The sequence below is a fragment of the Bombina bombina genome, chromosome 3, assembly GCF_027579735.1.
Source record: "Bombina bombina isolate aBomBom1 chromosome 3, aBomBom1.pri, whole genome shotgun sequence".
NCBI classification, from domain to species: Eukaryota; Metazoa; Chordata; class Amphibia; order Anura; family Bombinatoridae; genus Bombina; species Bombina bombina.
In genome coordinates, this window is record NC_069501.1 from 289,172,560 (window position 1) to 289,197,651 (window position 25,092).

The following is a 25,092-nucleotide window of genomic DNA, read 5'->3' on the forward strand; positions in this document are numbered from 1 at the left end:
ATAATGACCTTTAATGTTAAATTTTTTGCCTGTGCAGGGATGTAAAAATCGGGCCCCCTTACCCATAGAATTACAACAAGAACATTGTAAACACAGATAACAGCCATTATTAGACCTAGTAATCAGCTCCTGTTTACAGGTATTAGGGGAACCTAAATCTGCTCTAATTAATTCATTCTGCAAACTATTACTGCATTTATAAGATGGCATTGGAATATTCCGAAATTCATGAATAGTTGGATTACATTTGTCCAACACATGCCAGTGCTTATGAATAATCTTTTGTATTAGAGGGCTCTGATCAGAGTACTGTGACACAAATACAAGTCTATCCCTTGTGTCCATAGTCCTTTCTTGGCAGCTAAACAGGGAGTCCCTAGAGATGGATAACACTCTAGCTCACTATTAATCAAATGTATGGGGTACCCCCTTTCAATAAATTTTTGACCCATCTCTTGGAATCTCAGTTTGGCAGTCTCCTCATCTGCTACAATCCGCCTTACTCGGAAAAAATTACTCAAAGGTAATGATCTTACTAATGAAGGATTATATGCACTTGTATAGTGTAAAAGATTATTACGGTCTGTATCCTTCCTAAAAAGTCCAGTAGTCAAACTGGTCCCATCTTTAATCACTGTTGTGTCAAAAAAGTCTTGTCTGTTCTCATTCCACACAAGTTTAAATTGGATATGTTGGGTCATTTGATTCAGGTCTGCAACAAAAGCTGTGACGGTTCCAATGTCACCCAACCAAACGCCAAAGATGTCATCAATATAGCGCCACCAAGTGGCATCATATTGTAAAAACAGAGGATGTTCAAAAATTAACTTTTCCACAAAAACTTTAAATATTGGCATAGTTGGTGCGACCTTGGAACCCATAGCTGTACCCTGCAATTGTTATATAAAATTAATTCTAGCAATTGTACTAGAAAATGGACCTGAGGCTTATTAAGATTTTTGTCTGTATTAAGTGTATATCTAACTGTTTCCAAACCAATCTCATGGGTAATTGAGGTATACAAGCTAACAATGTCCAAACTAAATAAATAAATTTATAATTCGCAAACTCTAGATTTTTACGTTTACATAGGAAATCACCTGTGTCTTTAAGATAGCTGTTAGATAGTTCAACAAAGGGATGGAGAATCCTGGCCAAATAAAAAACAATATTAGAAAAGATTTTAGCTACTATAGGGAAGCCGGGGGGGGGGGGGAGTTAAGTGATTTGTGGATTTTGGGGAGGGTGTAGAACACTGGGATGACACTATCCTCAACCATTAAGAATTTGGCAGCGTTCTTATCTAAAATGCCTTGTTGTATTGCACTCCATATTATGTGGTTATCTTCCTTAACAATCTTGTACAATGGATTCACAGATACTTCCTTATATACCAATTTATCAGACAATTGTTGCAATATTTCACCCCTATAGTCCTTTTTGTTTAGAACCAACGTTGCTCCGCCTTTGTCCGCTTGCTTCGAAAAAACTTCTGGTCATGATTTAAGTGCCTCAAAGTCCCCACTGCCAAACAAGACTGTACAGAAGGACTTATGGCTCATAAAGAGCTCAAGAGTCACTTCTCCACAAGTTTTGGAGTCTTTATCTTTGATCATTATAGTATTTGTAAACAAAATAATTTCTCCAGCTGTGATTTTGCATAAAAGGCCTTTATTATTCATACAGGGTCCAAAGAACAAGCAACGTTTCAGGCTAACACTTAGCCCTTTCTCAAGCTTGAGAAAGGGCTAAGTGTTAGCCCAAAACGTTGAGAAAGGGCTAAGTGATAGCCCAAAACTTTGCTTGTTCTTTGGACCCTGTATGATTAATAAAGGCCTTTGATGCAAAATCACAGCTGGAGAAATTATTTTGTTTATGGACATTCCTACAGGCTTGGTAAGCCTTCTGCATGTTCCTGTGACCTTTGAGTGCTGTATTCGTTTTTTGTTTGTCCATTATAGCATTTGGGCATCTAAATTTTTTTTCTAGGCAGTTTTATCCTTTACTGAGAATGGTCCTGTATACTGATACCTTTGATATTTTAATTTTCTAGAGGGCTGGAGTGGGGTGAGAAGTATTCAATGCTTTGCAGTACTGACCTATGTGGTAACCAGCAAACTGGTTAGCTTATTTATGTATTCCTTGTAACTTTGACTATAGTGTTGTAATTGGCTCACTCTTGAGAAGGTACCTAAGAGTAACTTGCTTAAACTATGATAATCTAAGGTTGTACAATTTCTTAAGTGTTTGATTGGTGACCTATTTAAAAAGCAATGTAATCTAATATTGTTAAATTCTGGTGCCTCCGCAGGTGTTATAATACCCTCTTATATATGAATACTTAAAGTATATGATAGAATTAGGGCTAGATTACAAGTGGAGCACTAATTAGCGTGTTCGCTAGAGCGCTAACTGCACTAGCGGGAAACCTTTTGCGCTCGTCAAGTTGGGCTAATATTACAAGCGCAAAAAGCCAAACTTACACTATGGCACGATAACCTATTCCCCCATAGAAGTCAATGGAGAAAAAAATAGTGGAAGAAAAAATCTAACACCATTCTTGCAAACACGATCGCCATAAGCCCCTACTCTAATGTAAGGATTCCGCTTCATGTTTTACCTATGCCTTTCCCATTCACCTTATGTATGGATTCCACTCCATGTTTTACCTATGCCTTTCCCATTCACCTGACTTCAGCCTTACCTGTACTTAAGGCATCAGCTGACTGCAGACAGGTGCTTAATTATTAAGTTTCTAGACTAGCTCTGAAGTCTGTCTGTTTTCCACTTGCTGTGTGTTTTTTCTGAAAACAAACCAGTCTGCTTTTCTTCCAATTTCTGAACCAGCTACTACCTTGGGATTACTTATTTTTACTGCCGGTTCATATGCTCATTTTGCCTACATAAAGTTTTACAGAGGCGAGTTTTTCTTTTAAGCGTGCACGCTACAACAGAGACTTATTTCATACTGCAGTGTGTTTGCTGCCTTCTCCCTCTGAGTTGCTATCTCATTTGAGCCACTGAAGCATTTCTCACACAGCGGACTTCAATCTCTCTTCCACTGCAACACAGTGCAACTCATCTACAAACAACCTCCCACGGACTAAGTACAAGGACATCTCAGATTTAATTCTGCATCTATTTCACACCATCCGGTGACTGGGGGTAAGCACTGTAGTTACTTTAAGCTGTGCTGTACAAATAAACCTTGAACTTTGCTTTTCCCTGCTGCTCTACTGACCGCAAGACTATCAGCACATGTGTATACCATTCTGTGACAAACTAACTAACAGTGTCTAAAACTGAGAGTTACACTTCACACTGAACTGTTATATCTTACTCCAGCACTAATAGCAACACTACCTGCTTTCTGGAACTCTGCTTTTCTTTATCAAGATTTATCATACCGGGAGCTAGCTGAACACTAAAGTTTGCTACTAAGAAATTGTTTTATTTTTTTACATTTCTTCTGATCCAGCCTTTGTTTATGTTTATACTATTGCTGTGACATTCAACAGCATATGTGATTTACATCATTCGTTGCCAGACAAGTTTCTGATCTGCAATTCAATTACTTGAGAATAACAACTTCACTTAAAGCAGCTTGGTCTATGCTGTTCAATAGTCCATTTGCCAAAAGTGATACAAATCATTTATTTTGCATACTCTGCAGTTGTGATCCATCCTCACTCTCTACTAAATCATTACAGAATAATTAAGCCTAAAAAATATGGATCCAGCAGATTTGCCCCAATTCGTTTACAACCTGTCTAAAAGAGTAGATTAACTCAGTCAAGGCCTTAGAGATCTAAAGATTGAAAATGAGACTTTAACTAAGGTTATAAGAGAGACAACTCCTCCCAAAGCAAAAGCTGCTGAATCTATTGTGGAACCACAGATTGCAGCACCTGATTTGTTCAATGGTGATAGGAGTCTCTATCACCAATATAGGAATGCCTGCCTCCTCACTTTCAACCTTAAGCCACTCACATATCCTAATGATAAGATTAAAGTGCTCACAATGATTACCTATCTACGGGGTGAACCCCGAATCTGGGCAGACACGCTCTTTGAAACCAACGATCCTATTCTATCATCCCTACAGTCTTTTCTAGCAGTCATGGATGAACTTTATTCAGACTCAAATTTACAATTGACTGCAGAAAGCAAGATGCGGAAACTAAAGCAAGGCAACCGTCCTGTTGAAGTTTATATAACGGAGTTTAAACAACATGCCATTGATTCCCAATGGAACGTGATTGCCTTAAGAAACCAATTTCGCTTAGGACTCTCGGAAGCAGTTAAAGATGAGCTAGCCCGAACTGATCTCCCTGACTCCTTAGACAGCCTCATGAAGCTCTCAATGCAAATAGATAGAAGGCTTCGCGAAAGGAAGTCAGAGCGTCAAATTGGGGATTCTTCTTACAAGAGATCATTCCATCCTCCTCCAACTGCTTATTCATCAAGTGTGCCTGAACCTATGGATATAGGCTTTAGGAGGGGTCCATTGACCTCTGAAGAAAGGTTTAGAAGAAAATCAAAAGGACTGTGTATGTATTGTGGAAGTCCAAACCATCCTATCCGCGAATGCCCCTCCCTACGTAAAAATAAAAATAATAAGTCTCTCTTACATTTGACTTCAATGATTGAACATGATAAACCAATTCACTGTACTTTAACCCTCTCTTTACAGTGGGACAGCAATCGCATGACGAAAGAAGCTATAATTGACACAGGAGCCCAAGGGAATTACATAGATAAAGCTATTGTTGAAAAATATAAAATACCTCTCATCACTAAATTGTCTCCTGTCTCTATACGGGTTGTAGATGGGTCTGAACTTTCTTCTGGTCCTATTACTCAGCATACAATTCCCATTTTGGTATCCACCCTAGGTTCACATCAGGAATACATCACCTTTGATGTTATTACCTCTCCTCTATTCCCCATTGTATAGGGTTACAATGGCTCCGTTTACACGAACCTGTGATCAATTGGTGTTCTTTGGAAGTAAAATTTGATTCACCATATTGCCAGCAAACCTGTCTAAATCATTCTGTTCTCTTCCATTTGACAGAAACTCCACACATACCTAAAGTATATGAGAAGTTTGCAGACGTATTCAGTAAGAAGGAAGCTGATACTCTACCTCCTCATCGGTTGTATGACTGTCCGATCGACCTCAAACCTGGTACCACTCCTCCCTACGGTCATCTCTACCCTCTTTGCCAACCCGAGCTTGATCATTTAAAGACGTATTTAGATGAAAACTTAAAAAAAGGTTTTATACGTCCTTCAGTTTCTCCAGCAGCAGCCGGGTTCTTCTTCGTAAGAAACAAAGATAACTCCCTTCGACCAATCATCGACTTCAGGGAGCTCAATAAAATTACGATAAAAAACAGGTATCCCCTACCACTCATCCCCGAACTCATTGAACGCCTCCAACATGCCAAAATCTTCACCAAATTAGATCTAAGAGGGACTTATAACCTTGTCCGCATAAGAGAAGGGGATGAGTGGTTGACCGCCTTTAGGACAAGATACGGCCTGTTTGAGTACCTGGTAATGCCGTTCGGGTTAACTAACGCCCCGGCCACATTCCAGTATTTTATTAACGATATATTTCACGATCTTCTTGATACTTGTGTGGTCGTATACCTGGACGACATTCTAGTGTACTCAAACACGCTTGAAGAACATGTTAAACATGTTAGTTGGATACTTTCCAGGCTCCAAGTTCATAGGCTATATGCAAAACTAGAAAAGTGTGTATTCCACACCAAGGAAATAGATTTTTTGGGGTACTCCATTGGCCCAAAAGGTATCCAAATGCAGGCTAACAAAGTCGATTCAGTAAAAAACTGGCCACAACCAAAAAATAGGAAGGAACTACAACGTTTCCTCGGGTTTAGCAACTATTATAGAAAGTTTATTAAAAATTTCTCTCAAATTGCTAAACCTCTCACTGTACTCACCAGTTCCAGTACACCTTTCACCTGGAACTCCAAAGCAACTGAAGCTTTCAACTCATTAAAAAACTCCTTCTGCTCAGCTCCAATACTTCAATTTCCTGACCCTTCTCTCCAATTCATTTTGGAGGTGGATTCCTCCGATTATGCCCTTGGAGCTGTCCTCTCGCAAAGACGCAGTATATCCCAACCACTACATCCAGTAGCTTTCTATTCCAAAATTCTTTCTGCACCTGAGATGAACTATGCTGTTGGAGAAAAGGAACTCCTGGCAATAAAACGTGCCTTTGAACATTGGAGACATCTCCTGGAGGGCACCGTCTTACCAATAATCATCTACACGGATCACCGTAATCTCGAGTTCCTACAGAGGAATAAAACTCTCTCTAGTCGACAGGTAAGATGGAGCCTATACTTCAGCAGGTTTAACTATCAAATCATCTACAGGCCCGGCTCTAAAAATGGAAAGGCGGACGCACTTTCTAGGAAAGACCCTAGACCTCCAAACACTCAGGAATCTACTTCTATCATTCCCCCAGATAGATTTTTGGGTCTACTGTCCACTTTCAAGACGCAACTTCAAACAGCTTTACGGTCAGATCCTCAGCTACCTCAACTCCGACTATGTTGTAGAAACAACCTCTACTATCATGGGACTCTCTTGTATGTCCCCGAGATTCTTAGACCTGCTCTAATTAAACAACATCATGATCCACCTCTCCTTGGACATCCAGGTAATATGAAAACAAAGGAACTTCTCAGCAGATCCTACTGGTGGCCAAATTTGGAAACATCTGTAAAAAACTATATCTCAAACTGCTCCATCTGCATTACTTCCAAAAAGGAAAGGGCCAAGCCATATGGACATCTTCTTCCAATTCAAATACCTGATAGACCTTGGTTACATCTCGGCATGGACTTCATAGTTGAATTACCTGTGAGTTCAGGTTTCAACACCATTCTTGTTGTCACAGACATCCTGACCAAAATGGCTCATTTTATCCCTTTTAACAAACTTCCCACTTCCAGTGAGACAGCACAACTCTTCTTAAATTCGATTGTCAGATACCACGGAATTCCTTCAATCATAACAACTGATAGGGGTACTCCGTTTACCTCGAAGTTCTGGAAAAGTCTTTCTGCTCAACTGAAAATTGATCATCGCCTAAGTACTGCCTTCCATCCACAAACAAATGGCCAAACAGAGAAATTAAATCAATGGCTAGAGCAGTATCTACGCTGTTATTGCTCTTATCAGCAAAATGAATGGTCACAATACCTATATCTGACCGAATTTGCCTACAATAACTCGATTAATTCATCCACCAAAGTTTCACCCTTCTTTGCAAATTATGCTTTTCATCCACATTTTTCCCTGGAACAAACGGATAACCCAATTTCTCCTTCTGTAGATGATCTACTACAGAAGCTCGCTGAAAACTTCCACTTCCTAAAAACAAATATCCAACAGGCTCAGACCTCACAGAAGAAATACTACGACTTACGCAGACGACCATCACCATCTTATGCCATAGGCGATAAAGTTTGGCTTTCGACAAAAAATATCAAAATCCCTGTTCCCAGTAAAAAACTAGCAGGATTATATATCGGACCGTTCACTATCACTCACGTTGTTAACCCAAATGCAGTTACTCTGGACCTTCCCAGTTCTATACCCATCCATCCTACTTTTCATGTGTCCCTTCTTAAACCAGCTTCAGATGATCCTTCAGTGAAAACTATTTTACCACCTGTACCTGTACCCCTAGATCCGGACACTTATGAAATTCAAGACCTCCTGGATTCCAGACGGCATAAAGTTGTCTTACAATATCTGGTCAGATGGAAAGGCTACTCACCTGATGATGACACCTGGGAGCCTTATACCAATATAGATGCACCTAGACTCATCTCCCGTTTCCACAGACGATATCCTCTTAGACCTAAACATCAAGCCGAGGATCGGCTTGCTTGAAGGGGGGCGTATGTAAGGATTCCGCTTCATGTTTTACCTATGCCTTTCCCATTCACCTTATGTATGGATTCCACTCCATGTTTTACCTATGCCTTTCCCATTCACCTGACTTCAGCCTTACCTGTACTTAAGGCATCAGCTGACTGCAGACAGGTGCTTAATTATTAAGTTTCTAGACTAGCTCTGAAGTCTGTCTGTTTTCCACTTGCTGTGTGTTTTTTCTGAAAACAAACCAGTCTGCTTTTCTTCCAATTTCTGAACCAGCTACTACCTTGGGATTACTTATTTTTACTGCCGGTTCATATGCTCATTTTGCCTACATAAAGTTTTACAGAGGCGAGTTTTTCTTTTAAGCGTGCACGCTACAACAGAGACTTATTTCATACTGCAGTGTGTTTGCTGCCTTCTCCCTCTGAGTTGCTATCTCATTTGAGCCACTGAAGCATTTCTCACACAGCGGACTTCAATCTCTCTTCCACTGCAACACAGTGCAACTCATCTACAAACAACCTCCCACGGACTAAGTACAAGGACATCTCAGATTTAATTCTGCATCTATTTCACACCATCCGGTGACTGGGGGTAAGCACTGTAGTTACTTTAAGCTGTGCTGTACAAATAAACCTTGAACTTTGCTTTTCCCTGCTGCTCTACTGACCGCAAGACTATCAGCACATGTGTATACCATTCTGTGACAAACTAACTAACAGTGTCTAAAACTGAGAGTTACACTTCACACTGAACTGTTATATCTTACTCCAGCACTAATAGCAACACTACCTGCTTTCTGGAACTCTGCTTTTCTTTATCAAGATTTATCATACTGGGAGCTAGCTGAACACTAAAGTTTGCTACTAAGAAATTGTTTTATTTTTTTACATTTCTTCTGATCCAGCCTTTGTTTATGTTTATACTATTGCTGTGACATTCAACAGCATATGTGATTTACATCATTCGTTGCCAGACAAGTTTCTGATCTGCAATTCAATTACTTGAGAATAACAACTTCACTTAAAGCAGCTTGGTCTATGCTGTTCAATAGTCCATTTGCCAAAAGTGATACAAATAATTTATTTTGCATACTCTGCAGTTGTGATCCATCCTCACTCTCTACTAAATCATTACATCTAATAACCTCTAAAGTGTCACATAGCCCACCGCAATGTCCTCACTACACTATTAACCCCTAAACCACCAGACCCCAACGCATAGTAAAACACTATCGGCTAGATTACGAGTTTTGTCAGTAAAGTCGTGCGTTGCTAACAAGCCTTTTTTTTCCAGCGCTCACTTTAAACAACGCTGGTATTACACGTTTTTGGAATGGCTGCGTTAGCCTCATAAAAGTGAGCGTTGAGCAAATTTAGCTCCACTTCTCACTGTAATACCAGCGTTGTTTACGGTAGCGGTAAGCTGGCTAAAATGTGCTTGTGCACAATTTCCCCATAGGAAACAATGGGGCTGAGACGGCTGAAAAAAACCCTAACACCTGCAAAAAAGCAGCTTTCAGCTCCTAACGCAGCCCCATTGTTTCCTAACATGAACCCCGAGTCTAAACACCCCTAACCTTACACTTATTAACCCCTAATCTGCCGCCCCCGACATCCTCGCCACCTGCATTATATTATTAACCCCTAATCTGCCGCTCCGGACACCGCCACCACCTACATTATACCTATGAACCCCTAATCTGCTGCCCCTAACATCGCCGACACCTACATTATAGTTATTAACCCCTAATCTGCCTCCCCCAACATTGCCGCAGCCATATTAAATTTATTAACCCCTAATCTGCCACCGCCGCCAACGTAGCCGCCACTATAATAAATGTATTAACCCCTAAACCGTCGCACTCCCGCCTCGCAAACACTATAAAAATTTGTTATTAACCCTAATCTGCCGTCCCTAACATCGGCGCCACCTACCTATAATTGTTAACCCCTAATCTGCTGCCCCCAACATCGCCGCTACTATATTAAATGTATTAACCCCTAAACCTAAGTCTAACCCTAACCCTAACACCCCCTAACTTAAATCTATTTTTAATAAATCTAAATAAAATTACTATAATTAAATAAATTATTCCTATTTAAAACTAAATACTTACCTATAAATACTAATAGTTACATTGTAGCTATTTTAGGATTTATTTTTATTTTACAGGCAACTTTGTATTTATTTTAACTAGGTACAATAGCTATTAAATAGTTAATAACTATTTAATAACTACCTAGATAAAATAAATACAAATATACCTGTAAAATAAACCCTAACCTAAGTTACAATTACACCTAACACTACTCTATAATTAAATTAATTACCTAAACTACCTACAATTAAATACAATTAAATAAAATAAACTAAATTACGGAAAAAAAACACTAAATTACAGAAAATAAAAAAGAAATTACAATATTTTAAACTAATTACACCTCATCTAATCCCCCTAATAAAATAAAAAAGGGCCTTTTGCGGGGCATTGCCCCAAAGTAATCAGCTCTTTTACAAGCCCTTAAAAGGGTTTTTTGCGGGGCATTGCCCCAAAGTAATCAGCTCTTTTACCTGTAAAAAAAAAATACAATACCCCCCCAACATTACAACCCACCACCCACATACCCCTACTTTAAAACCCACACGATCCCCCCTTAAAAAAAAACTAACACTCCCAAATGGAAGATCACCCTACCTTGAGCCTTCTTCACCCAGCCGGGCCGAAGTCTTCATCCGATGGGGCAGAAGAGGACATCCAGACCGGCAGAAGTCTTCATCCTATCCGGGCAGAAGAGGACATCCGGACCGGCAGATGTCTTCATCCAAGCGGCATCTTCTATCTTCATCCATCCGACGAGGAACGGCTCCATCTTGAAGACCTCTGGCGCGGAACATCCTTCTAGGCCGACGGACTAACGACGAATGAATATTCCTTTAAATGACGTCATCCAAGATGGCGTCCCTCGAATTCCGATTGGCTGATTCTATCAACCAATCGGAACCAAGGTAGGAAAAATCTTATTGGCTGATGCAATCAGCCAATAGAATTGAACTTGCATTCTATTGGCTGATTGGAACAGCCAATAGAATTTGAGGTCAATCCTATTGGCTGATTGGATCAGCCAATCGGATTGAACTTTAATCTGATTGGCTGATTGCATCAGCCAATAGGATTTTTCCTACCTTAATTCCTATTGGCTGATAGAATTCTATCATAGGTTTTTGGTCTTAAATCAAATAGTAAGAGACAGGCGTTTCTGAACTGCCTGAAAGCGGAGCGATCACCAGATAATTTCTCTGGGTAAGAGACCTGAGGTTCAGCCTGGTGGTCATTTCCAGCATTCCTATTAGATAGGACCTCTCTTAGACAGGCTTTGAGACTCTGGTTTTCCACCTGTAGGTCTCTGAAAGCCTAGGTTAAATTGTCTAAGCGCTGGTTTAAGCTGTGTAGCTGAGGTGTCACATCTGATGGCTCCATGGTTTTGTATGGCTGGATTATTATGTAACGAATCAATGCACAATGTGACTAGAAAGCAATCAACCTAATATTACAGCTATATTATGAATATTAAATGAGTTATTGTGACAAATGAAGAAGTCTGCTTGCTAGCAAGAAAACATAAACTTCTTAACTTGTAATAATGTTGCCTATAGAATCTTCCCACTAATACCAGGAATATTAATGGTATGTTCAGAGCCAAACTTTAGCAATATAGTTCTGAGGTAAGGAATACTGTAGAGAATACCACAACTGAGAATATACTTAATTGAGCACTCAGCAGTAAATATAATAAGTCATTGGTAATTACTGTAACATGAATGTGTAACCTTTGGCAGCACATATAATATGCAAATAGCAAACAGTCTGAGATATACTTGCAAAGCAGGAGTGATTAGCAATATGCAGGCAGACAGCGTAACGAGCAGACTGACAGGAATGATACGCTCACAAACTGAGAGACAACAGCACAGAATGTTATTCAGCACATACGGAACCTGAATCCAGCTGACTAGGTGAAGGATCTTGCGTCCTGAGGCAGAAGGTAATTACCCAGACTTAAGTAACCCTGTGCGGCTAGGCAGAGAGGAAAACTTCAGAGTGGTAGTTTGCTGGAACGCGGCCAGAATCAGTGCAGCATGGAAAGAGACGTGTAGGAGAGCAGCGTGCCGGGTGTGACGTCAGATGAGCCGGAACAGCTGATAGACTCAGAGTGAGTTGCGAGTAGCAAAGAGCTCTGCTGCCAGTATAGCATTTATTTAGCTTCAATGGATACGAGTAACAAGCTGGAGATGTGTGCTTTGCACTTCAATAATCCAGCAATGAATGTCTGGGGGTTGTGAGCTTTATAGGAGGTATTATGAGTTGTTAAGGTGGTATGAATGACTATGGCTACATGCCTTAAGGTAGAACAGGAATTAGGTTCATGACAGATTCTCTCGACCGGTTGTCCAGGAAAATCTGTTGAGACAGATCCGAATGAACGCCGTTCCACTGCCTCAGCATGCACAGTTGTAATGGTCTGAGAAGGAACCTGGCAAAGGGAATTATGTCCATGCTGCACACCATGAGACCAATTACCTCTATATACTGAGCCACAGATGGCCTTAAGGAGGTCCGGAGGACAAGACATGCCGAAGCTAGCTTGCAACATTTCTGGCCTGTTAGAAATATCCTCATGGATATGGAGTCTATTATAGCACCCAGGAATTCTACCCTGGTGCTTGGAATCAGAGAACTCTTTTCTAAGTTTATCTTCCATCTATGAGATCGAAGAAGAGAGAGAAAAGATACAGAATGGTCCTCTGCCAGACAAAAAGATGGTGCTTGTACAAGAATATCGTCCAAGTAAGGAGCTACTGCTATACCCCGGGTTCTGGCAATGGCCAGTAGAGCCCCTAGAACCTTCATAAAAATTCTTGGAGCAGTAGCTAGACCAAACGGAAGTGAAATAAACTGGAAGTGCTGGTCCAGGAATGCAAACTTTAGGAACTGGAAGTGATCCTTGTGGATTGGAATGCGAAGGTAAGCATCATTCAGATCTATAGTGGTCATGAACTGTCCTTCCTGAACTAGAGGAAGGATGGACCTTATTGTCTCCATCTTGAATGAGGGGACATTTAGAAACTTGTTTAAGCACTTTAGGTCTTGAATCGGGCGGAAAGCTCCCTCCTTCTTTGGGACCACGAACAGGTTTGAATAATACCCAAAACCTCTTTCTGTGATAGGAACCGGGACAATGACCCCTAGGGAGAACAGATCCCACACGCACCACAAAAAGGTCTCCGTCTTTTCTGGCTTTGAAGACAGGCTTGAAAGGAGAAATCTGCCCTTGGGTGGTTGAGATTTGAAACCTATCTTGTATCCCTGAGCTATGACCTCCAGGACCCATGGATCCTGTACGTCCCTGAACCAAGCTTCTGAAAACAGCGACAGTCTGCCCCCTACACAATCCAGCACCGGAATCGGATGGAAAGTTCCCTCCTTCTTTGTGACTACGAACAGGTTTGAATAATATCCCAAACCTCTTTCTGCGATAGGAACCGGGACAATGACCCCTAGAGAGATCAGATCCCGCATGCACCATAGAAAGGCTTCCCTATTTTCTGGCTTTGAAGACAGGCTTGAAAGGAGAAATCTGCCCTTGGGTGGTTGAAATTTGAAATCTATCTTGTATCCCTGAGCTATGACCTCCAGGACCCATGGATCCTGCACGTCCCTGAACCAAGTGTCTGAAAACAACGACAGTCTGCCCTCTACACGATCCAGCGCAGGATCGGGGGTCGCCCCTTTATGCCGACTTGGTCTCAGCGGGCTTCTTGCTCTGCTTGGATTTATTCCAGGATTGAGCCGGCATCCAAGTACTCTTGGCTTGCTCGGACTTAGAGGAGGACTGTTGTCGCTGGGACTTGTTCTTTTTGTCCTGCGGTAGGAAGGCGCCCTTGCCCCCTGTAACCGTGGAGATAATGGAGTCCAGGCCTGGACCAAATAAAATATTTCCCTTAAAAGGAAAGGAAAGGAGTCTAGCCATAGAAGTCATATCCGCAGACCAGAATTTCGGCCAGAGCGCCCGATGGGTCTGCACTGAAAAAAAAAGAAACCTTTGCATTTAGGCGAATGATTTGCATGTTTGCATCACAGATAAAAGAATTAGCAATTCTCAAGGCCTTAATTCTTTCCTGGATAATGTCGAGGGGACCCTTCACCTCGATCAATTCCGATAAAGAGTTGCACCAGTAGGCCGCAGCTCCAGCAACCGAGGCAACAGCCGCTGAAGGTTGAAACAAGTATCCCCTATGCTCAAACATTTTTCTGAGAAAAGTTTCCATCTTCTTATCCATCGGCTCTCTGAATGACGAGCTATCCTCAAGTGGGTCCGGGACCGGGAATAATTTTTTACAGGAAGACGAAGGGGAAAAGGAAGATCCAATTCTATCCCACTCGTTCTTAATAATGTTCGCCATTTTTTCAGGTACAGGAAAAGTTAACGGCACTACCCTGTCCTCGTAAACTCTGTCTAATTTAGGGATCAAAGGTTCATCAGGCAGCTTGGCCTCTGGAACCTCTAATGTAGACAGAACCTCCTTTAGAAGAAACCGTAAGTGTTCAATATTAAATCTAAAGGCTGGTTCCTCTGCAGCAGGAGGCCTAGAGGTAGCAGAGTCCGACCCAGAAAGTTCACCCTCTGAAGACTCAGAATGTGACCCATCCTTGGATAATTGAAAAACAGATAAATCCAATAAATCACTTGATGACCCCTGGACAGGAGAGCTTTGTTTAACCTTTCACTTGTGCTTGGCAGGGCGAGGTAAAGCACTAAGGGCCTTAGACACCATCGTCTTTAACTGCACAGTAAAGTCTGATGGTAAAAGGCTCCCTCTAGATGGAGGATCAGGCATGCTACGGGAAGCTGCATGTGATGAGGGAGATGACTGATGGGTATGCACCTCAAGGGACGGTGAGTCCTTAGAGGTGGACGGCTCAGTGGTACTAAAGTTAACCTTCTTAGACCTAATAACTTTGTCGAGGCATGTGGAACATAGTTGAGAGGGCGGGCATACTAAGGCCTCCTCACAATATAAACAGGTATTACTATTTGGAATAGAGGGAGCACCCTCAAGAATATCAGAATCCTCCATAGCTTAAGCTAATAACAGTAGGACACAGAATAAAAAGATCTTTTTATTTCTCACAAAAAACGGCACCTTTATACTCCCAATGGCTGGGGCACTCACCACCTCCTAGACCCAGACAAAACAGAGAAAAAATGTCTTCTCCGACAGCTAGCTCAGTTAGGATAGAGGAAATGAAAGTGTGACCACTCCCGGTCCCATGGTACGCAAGGCAGGACCACCCCTGCTATGAGAAAAAGTGCGCCAAGCTACAAGCTGCGCAGGCCAAGCTACAAGCTGCGCAGCGTTCAAAGTGAAAGTAAAAACCTGCGTGTTCCAGTCACATAACAATGAGCCTAATGAAATCTCACACATAAAGCAGTATAAAATCAAAGTATCACATTTGATTAATCCCCACTGTTCAATAATACCCCTCAGGAGATATTAACCCATGATTCTATTAAGATAAAAGCACTGTGACCCTGTCTTCTAGCGTTTTCAACATATGTAAAAATTGAAACGATCTTACCAGAATCCATGCTATGGAACAGAAACACAGCCTCTCAAGTGTGACAGTCTTGTAGCATCGCTCCTGACATAGACTTGAGTGAAGAAAAGGAGCAGGCAGTGAAACTTGTCAACACTGATTGCTTAAGGAGCTGTTAGCAGGCAGTCAGGCAGACTCTCCCTGCATCTCCAGACTCTAACTTTCGTCAATGCTCTCACTGAGAGGCTGAAAAGACTACTTAAAACTCCAGTCCAATATCGAAGGGCACATACCCTTCCTAAGGAAATACTCCTAAATCTTCTGACACTTCTCTGCCATCCTCGTGTGACGAAAGGCAAAGAATGACTGGGGGATTGGGAAGTGGGAGAGGTATTTAAGCCTTTGGCTGGGGTGTCTTTGTCTTCTCCTGGTGGCCAGGTTCAGTATTACCCAACAGTATTATTTCAGTTGGACACTAGGGTGCTGGCAGGGTTAAATTTTGATTGGGACGTGAAGTAGATCATTAGTATAGTTCAGTTTATATTTTGACACTTGTATTTTCTTTAGCTTTTTGCTCAAGGTTTTTTTGTGCATTTATTTCATTATTTTTTATTTTTTACTTTTTTGTGGTACTAATATATTTCATACATATTGCACTGTTGTGCTTATGTATGCTGGTACATTATGAATTTTGTTAAACTAATATTTCTTTTGTGCTTACACTAACATTATATTTTTTAGTACCTTATTTACTCATCATTTTTTGTATAAAAATTATGTTTTGTATAAATATGCATTTTTTCTATTTAGACACTTTATGTCCACTATATGCCTGGCCCACATTACCCTGTCTTATAGGAAGGCTTTACTTTGATTGGCTTTTTAATTGCTGGGAGTGACCAGCTGTTCTGTTTATAAGGCAGTGTATTGTGGGTAGTAGGCATGGTCACTGAGGATGTTTATGTATTAACATAAGGAAACGCCTCTGACCTAACAATTTTTCCTTGTCCTGCTGCCTGTCTTTTGCTGTTACAGCCCTTTCCTGTTGGACTTCATTGTCGAAAAATGGCTTGTTAAGCTTATGCAGCATATTATATTAAACAGGTAATCTTACTGCTCTGTTTTGTGTCTTGAGTCTCACTGCTACTGGGTGCGCTGGAAGTTGCTGCATATGTTTGTGTTTCTGAGCGTGGATGGAGCGCTCTTTTTCCTTTGCACCAGAGCAGCTGAGTGAATGTGAGTACGTCATCAGCGACGTCAGGAAAAGAGGGTGTGTGAACTACGTGAAGAGCCCCACGTGATTTCGGATCCACACACAGTTTGTGTTTGAGCGCTTCCCTAGCTGTACTTGCTTCGTTGCTCCATCATCTGAGAGGGTAAGCAGCATGGACGTTTCTGTGTGTTTTAAAATATATGTGGCAAATGTTCATCTGTGTGTATGTCCGGTACAAGCCGTAGAAGAGGGATATATTCAGGCATTGAGCAAATATTACATAACGTATATCTTGTGCTTTTGCATTATACAGGAGACATTTCAGTCATTCATGTTTGCTTATGTTATTAGTAGCAGCACACCCTAACAAGAGACTAAGTATTTAAATATTATTACAGAGCAAGTATTTTATATATTAAGGCCACATACAGCTAGACATGGCAGCAGGGGGATTTGTCTTACAGCAATTTGCTGAAGATGTCAGTGATACTGAAGACCTTTTCAATACTGACACTATGGAACATGAGGCTAATTCTAATCTGGATAGTCTCTTTTTCAAAATGGATACTTTGTTGAAAAATGACACTAGGATTGAAATGGATATTAAGAGCTTCCAGATGTATAAAAAGGCACAACGTATACCACGTGGCCTTCGAATCAGAAAATGTCCTTCTTTCCAAGTGTCTGATCAGGGTTTCATTGATAAATGGAATAATATCCTCCCGGAGTGCTCTTTAGCACTTATTGATCTACTTATAGAATATAAGAAATCTTTACGTCAGGAATTGAGTGATGAGAAGCAGAAATTGCAGTCTTATCTACGTCCTCTTAGTGACAATCAAGATTTTGCAAAATATGATACCAAATTGCAAAAGGTTATTACTGATTTTAAAAGTAACCTTTGGAATTTCAAGAAACAAAAGATAATGAGAGACAAACAGGATTATGAACTGAATAAAGTGTATAAGTGGACTGTGACAAACACAAGAAGGAGATATAGGAGTTCCTATAAAGGTCGAGGTTCTGAATATAGGAAAGTGAGGTTTGCAGATACTGACACTGAATATGACTATGACTCCTCTGACATTGAGACATCTGTTGAAACTTCCCCTGCTACTGAGGGACTAACATCTTTTGCACTTGATACTAATATTGCATCACAGTCAAAAAACGAGAAGGGCCAACAGAAGTCCACTGCACGTCGAAAAAAGTATGCAGAGGGGGACGAGAACGATCAGGGAAACCCAAGTCAGGATCTAACACCCAAGCCCAGGCAGTACCCGCAGAGGAGGAGAGCAACACAGTTTCAGAACTATGCATGAATGTTAATAATGTTATTAATCTTTCTTCCTTTGATCTATCTAGGACACAGATTGAGGTTTTGTCTCTGGGTCTTGGTTTTTCTCCCACCACACACTTTAATCTTTTTAATACAGTTATTGACCTTAATAGATTTGTAAGGTCACTTGTTCTCAAGAAACATTTCTTGGGAGTTACTGATACTGTTCAGAGTGTGGTTGGTGGGGACCAACCAGCTCCCATTAGATGTGGTTTTGATTTTTCTGAAGAATGTTCCATTTTGGATCTTATGGAATTGGATAGAGAGAACTTGGAATTACACCCTTATCCCATTAGGGATACCCAAGATATAACTAGAATGAAGGGTAAATCTAAATTTTATCCAGTCAAATCTAGATCCAATTTCATAGAAGTCTTTCAGAAAACTGTTGAGCAGGAATTGAAAAAATTAAGTTCAATCTTAATAGACGACATCATAGAGACAATTTGTCTAAAGCACAATTTTTATCTATTCAAGAACTGAAGAGTAATCAGGAACTTGTAATACATAATTCTGACAAAGGTGGAAAAGTGGTGGTTCTCAATCGACAGGACTATCTAAATGAGGCTTATAGACAATTATTGGATGTCACAGTATATGAGAAACCAAAAATAATCCTGTGTTTTATTATAAATAAGCTTTAAAGACTATTTTGGAGCAGGCTTTGTATGATGGTGTTATTAAACAAGCCAATTTTGATTTCTTGTATACTGAGCACCCAGTTTCGGCAATTTTTCATTACCTACCGAAGGTCCACAAACATGCCACCTGTCCACCTGGTTGACCCATAGTGGCAGGAATAGGCTCATTGAATGAGCCTCTTTCTGAACTGATAGATGGGTATTTGCAGCCTTTGGTCTTGAATCTTATGAGTTATATTAGAGACACGTCTGATGTGATTTCTCAGGTTGAAAGCCTAGTTTGGCAGGAGGATTTTACTTTTGTTACAATTGACGTGGTCTCTTTATATACATGTATTCCTCATGACAAAGGAGGTTTGGCTATCAAATTCTTTTTGGATACATTTTCCACCTATGATAATGCTTTCAAACGGTTCATTGAGGTCTCAGTTGACTATTTGCTGACCCATAATTATTTTCTTTTTGAGGGGGATTTCTATCTCCAGAGGCGTGGGACAGCGATGGGGGCCAAGTTTGCCCCCTCCTATGCCAACCTGTATTTGGGTTGGTGGGAGCTGTCCCACGTCTATGGAGATGGGAACCCCTTCAGAGATTATATTAAAAAATTTGGTCGCTATATCGACGATATTTTGTTGATCTGGAAAGGTCCAGTAGACCTTCATGACCCGTTTCTATCGTATCTACAGAACAATTCATTGAATTTAAAGTTTACTATGGAAAGTAGCAAATATTCAATTCCTTTTTTGGATATTAAATTACATTCCAATGTTCAGAAATCCTGTATTGATATTGAATTGTTCCATAAACCTATTGCTGGTAATACAATTCTGAATGCCAAATCATGTCATCCCAAACACACCATCAAGTCTATCCCTAAAAGTCAATATATGAGGGTCAAACAAAATTGTACCAGTCGTATGAGTTATGAAAGACATTCTAGTGATTTGACTGATAGATTGGCCCAGAGAGGGTATTCATGTACAGCTTTAGAACAAACCAAGAGAGAAGTTGATCATTTAGATAGAAAAGACCTATTCTTGTCTGGTAGATCTAAGGAAACAGATACATTTTAAAAACTTAAATTTATTACTTCCTATAGTATGGAATATGGTAGGATTTGTAACATAATAAGGAAAGCACTTCCTATTTTGACTACTGACGATAGCTTGGCAGATATTGTTAAAGAGGGTATTTGCTTTGTGTCCCGCAAAGCACAAACCCTAGGGAATATACTGTCTCCTTCTATGTTGCCACGGCAACAGTTACATAGAAATTGGCTCTCTATTAAACCTGGATTCTTTAATGTGGAAGTAGAAGATGTAAGTCTTGTGCCTATGCGTCTTTTGGCACTAGCTTTATATCTACTAAGAATCATAAGACGTTTGAGATTCGTGAACATATGACGTGCAATTCTTGCTATGTCATATATCTTTTGACCTGCAAGGGGTGTTTCAGGCAGTATGTAGGACAAACAACGCTAGCGTTAAAGGATCACTTTCTTGAGCATTTACGCTCAATTGAAGATCCGGAGTCTACTACCCCCATTTCTCTGCACTTCAAAAAACATCACAAGTCTGACAGTTCCCTGCTGACATTCCAAGCGATCCAACTGATTCCCAGGCACCCAAGAGGTGGTAATAGATGTATTGTTCTCAGTAAAAGAGAAGAAGTATATTGGATATTTCAGTTGGACACTAGGGTGCCGGCAGGGTTAAATTTTGATTGGGACGTGAAGTTATATGTAGATCATTAGTATAGTTCAGTTTATATTTTGACACTTGTATTATCTTTAGCTTTTTGCTCAAGGTTTTTTGTGCATTTATTTCATTATTTTTAACTTTTTTGTGGTACTAATATATTTAATACATATTGCACTGTTGTGCTTATATATGCTGGTACATTATGAATTTTGTTAGACTAATATTTATTTTGTGCTTACACTAACATTATATTTTTTAGTACCTTATTTATTCATCATTTTTTGTATAAAAATTATGTTTTGTATAAATATGCATTTTTCTATTTAGACACTTTATGTCCACTTTATGCCTTGCCCACATTACCCTGTCTTATAGGAAGGCTTTACTTTGATTGGGTTTTTTTTTTTTTTTTTTTTTTTAGATGACTGCAGAGCTGAGGTAATGGGGACTTCCGTTCGGGGCGGTGCAGTATAGTTTACCTGCACGCAGGTGTGGTGAGAGGACGCCTTCTACCGGTTCCCCGCTCTCTGCCACGTACCTGGGTAATCCATCCCAGGTTGAGAAGGTGGCGTTCCGCAGAGTTTGTTTCCTGCTGAGGGCTGGAAGTCCGTTGAAGCCGAATTGGCTGCGACTGCGGGGCAGTCCGAATTTTTAAAAATCCCTTTCATTAGGGACATCACAGAAAGATCTGCAGGCTGGTGCCGATAATAAGCAAAGGAAGAGCTTGTGCTGGGCAGTCAAGACACCTACCCCCCTGGATGGGGTTCGCCTTTTCTGGTGCAGCAGTGTTGGGAGTTGGAGCGCATTAAGTGGCCAGTACCAGTTATGATAAGCCCCACTGGGGTTGGATACTTTCCAAGACGCCAGCCGGTAAGCTAGGAGTTAAGAAGGGAAAGAAAAACCTTGTGTTGCACCTGTTGGGTCAGTATACGCCCCTTGCTCCTGGCTGTGTAGCAGGTAAGAGCTGCAGCTGTGAAAGACTTATCGCTAGATTTGGCACCGCTTGAGAACTGTGTATCTTTATACCTAATGTGCTGGAAACTGCTATTATTTATTATTTGAGCCAAGGCTGTTTGGAAAAGTCCTATATACCAGGCTCCTGGCTCCGCTAAGCCTTGTGTATTATCTTGCTGTGGCCAGAGTCACTTGTGCAGGGAAGGGTACAGGAGCAGATTAAGAGAATTCCACGTTGTACAGGAGTGGTGAGAAGGCCAGTATCCTTGTTTTGCACATAATATTTGCCTGCAGTTATACGTGGGTACTCTTACCTTGGTCTGGGTCTCCAGTAAACTCCTTCTCTCCTGGAAAGTTCTACCGTAACACAGAGCTGTACGGTTAAGGAGGTTTGGAATAAAATTACCCTTTAACCAGCTGGATACATATTAAATTTTGGAGAATTCAGGTGTAGTGGAGGAGGTGAGGGCACCTGAAAGAGGCCGCAAAGGTTAGCATTGTGTCTGTATTGGAGTTCGTTAAAAGCAAGAGCATTGTCTCCCATACGCTAACTGTCACTTTACAAGGAGTCCTATCACTTTACTGGACCGGTGGTCTTAGACTATGATTTGGATCCCTATTTGTTTTTTGGGAATTTGACGATGGTGTGTAAGTAGGAAAGGAAAAAGGGAGAAAGAGGAGAGAGAAGGAGGGGGAAAGAAGAAAAAGGACTAAAAGGAATGCAAAAGTCAAAAGGAAGGCTAAAGACTAGCTAAATTCATTCCAATAAGTCTAACATTGTCACTAAAGACGTTTTTGGTTTGATATGGACTGTATTAATTGAGGTATTAACTGTATATCATTTGTGCCCTACAGGTATATTTTGAGTAAGTTTAATTCCTTGTTTAAAAATGTTTCTGTTTAAAGGGGGTTGTATTGGCCAATAATGACCTTATTGGGTGACTTAATTACATGTATATACAGGTTGAAAAGTAGTTGAAGCTTTAATATTGGTTGGTAACTGAGTTCAGGTAAAAGACAGCTTTAGAGAGTGCTTTGGGCATCAGGCTTTAATATCACTTTGTTTGCTGTGCTTAATAATTTCACTAGTTTTTTTTTTTTCTCACTTAAGTAGTGCTGGTTGTGATACCGGATTTTCACGCTTTGTCATTTCAAAATTTTTTTTTTTTTTTTTTTTTCCTCTCCCACTTTTTTAAAACATTTAAGGTTTCTCGGCAGGACCTTCGTGTCCCCTAATTTTTTTCTTTCTTCTCTTTTTCCCTAAAATACTTTCACTAGAATAATATTAATTCACGGTATTATAGACACATGGAAAAATTTGTGACACAAGGTAAGGTTAATTCACCAAGAATGCCTGTTAAAAAGGATAAAAAAGCTAAACTGACAGATGTTGGTATAGAAAATATGCCTGATAATATTCCTACTGAAACTCATACTCTGGTTGCCCAACTTGCTGATATTTTTACCCCCCAATTCGAGAGCATTAAAAAAGAGTTGGGGACTATTTCCGCCGACTTGAGTCTATTATCTGTTGAGGTGAGACAATTTGCCTCCCGAATGCAGGAGGCAGAGGACAGAATTTCTACACTAGAAGACAGAGTCCATATACAAGAGGAGACTATCTCTAGTCAAGATACTAAAATTAATGCATTACAATTACGCCTTGAGGATCTAGAGGATCGCTCAAGGCGTAATAACAGAGGAGAATGTTCAGAGGAGAATTGCCTGGTATTTCGGGGCTGGACTGACCATGTTGGCGGGATCAGACTGATATACTACAGGAAAGTTTTCTTCTGTTAAAAGCACAATTGGGCAGAAAGAAGCTACTACCAGGTGGCAACCGGGCCATAGAACAAGCTATTGATGCTGCTGTTCGTTCCTGGCAGACTGCTTCTCATTCTGTTTTGCATATGTAAATATGACCCTGGGGATAGTCTCCCTATGGGTGATGGGGGAAACCAGACGTGGACTCCTTGCCCAATGTGCTTAGAGGGATATGGCTGCACCTCACTGACGAGGCCCAAAGGAGGCCGAAACGATCGTCTGGGGTTGTCATGTTCCTTGTTCAGAGGAGAATTGCCTGGTATTTCGGGGCTGGACTGACCATGTTGGCGGGATCAGACTGATATACTACAGGAAAGTTTTCTTCTGTTAAAAGCACAATTGGGCAGAAAGAAGCTACTACCAGGTGGCAACCGGGCCATAGAACAAGCTATTGATGCTGCTGTTCGTTCCTGGCAGACTGCTTCTCATTCTGTTTTGCATATGTAAATATGACCCTGGGGATAGTCTCCCTATGGGTGATGGGGGAAACCAGACGTGGACTCCTTGCCCAATGTGCTTAGAGGGATATGGCTGCACCTCACTGACGAGGCCCAAAGGAGGCCGAAACGATCGTCTGGGGTTGTCATGTTCCTTGTTCAGAGGAGAATTGCCTGGTATTTCGGGGCTGGACTGACCATGTTGGCGGGATCAGACTGATATACTACAGGAAAGTTTTCTTCTGTTAAAAGCACAATTGGGCAGAAAGAAGCTACTACCAGGTGGCAACCGGGCCATAGAACAAGCTATTGATGCTGCTGTTCGTTCCTGGCAGACTGCTTCTCATTCTGTTTTGCATATGTAAATATGACCCTGGGGATAGTCTCCCTATGGGTGATGGGGGAAACCAGACGTGGACTCCTTGCCCAATGTGCTTAGAGGGATATGGCTGCACCTCACTGACGAGGCCCAAAGGAGGCCGAAACGATCGTTTGGGGTTGTCATGTTCCTTGTTCAGAGGAGAATTGCCTGGTATTTCGGGCTGGACTGACCATGTTGGCGGGATCAGACTGATATACTACAGGAAAGTTTTCTTCTGTTAAAAGCACAATTGGGCAGAAAGAAGCTACTACCAGGTGGCAACCGGGCCATAGAACAAGCTATTGATGCTGCTGTTCGTTCCTGGCAGACTGCTTCTCATTCTGTTTTGCATATGTAAATATGACCCTGGGGATAGTCTCCCTATGGGTGATGGGGGAAACCAGACGTGGACTCCTTGCCCAATGTGCTTAGAGGGATATGGCTGCACCTCACTGACGAGGCCCAAAGGAGGCCGAAACGATCGTCTGGGGTTGTCATGTTCCTTGTTCAGAGGAGAATTGCCTGGTATTTCGAGGCTGGACTGACCATGTTGGCGGGATCAGACTGATATACTACAGGAAAGTTTTCTTCTGTTAAAAGCACAATTGGGCAGAAAGAAGCTACTACCAGGTGGCAACCGGGCCATAGAACAAGCTATTGATGCTGCTGTTCGTTCCTGGCAGACTGCTTCTCATTCTGTTTTGCATATGTAAATATGACCCTGGGGATAGTCTCCCTATGGGTGATGGGGGAAACCAGACGTGGACTCCTTGCCCAATGTGCTTAGAGGGATATGGCTGCACCTCACTGACGAGGCCCAAAGGAGGCCGAAACGATCGTCTGGGGTTGTCATGTTCCTTGTTCAGAGGAGAATTGCCTGGTATTTCGGGGCTGGACTGACCATGTTGGCGGGATCAGACTGATATACTACAGGAAAGTTTTCTTCTGTTAAAAGCACAATTGGGCAGAAAGAAGCTACTACCAGGTGGCAACCGGGCCATAGAACAAGCTATTGATGCTGCTGTTCGTTCGTGGCAGACTGCTTCTCATTCTGTTTTGCATATGTAAATATGACCCTGGGGATAGTCTCC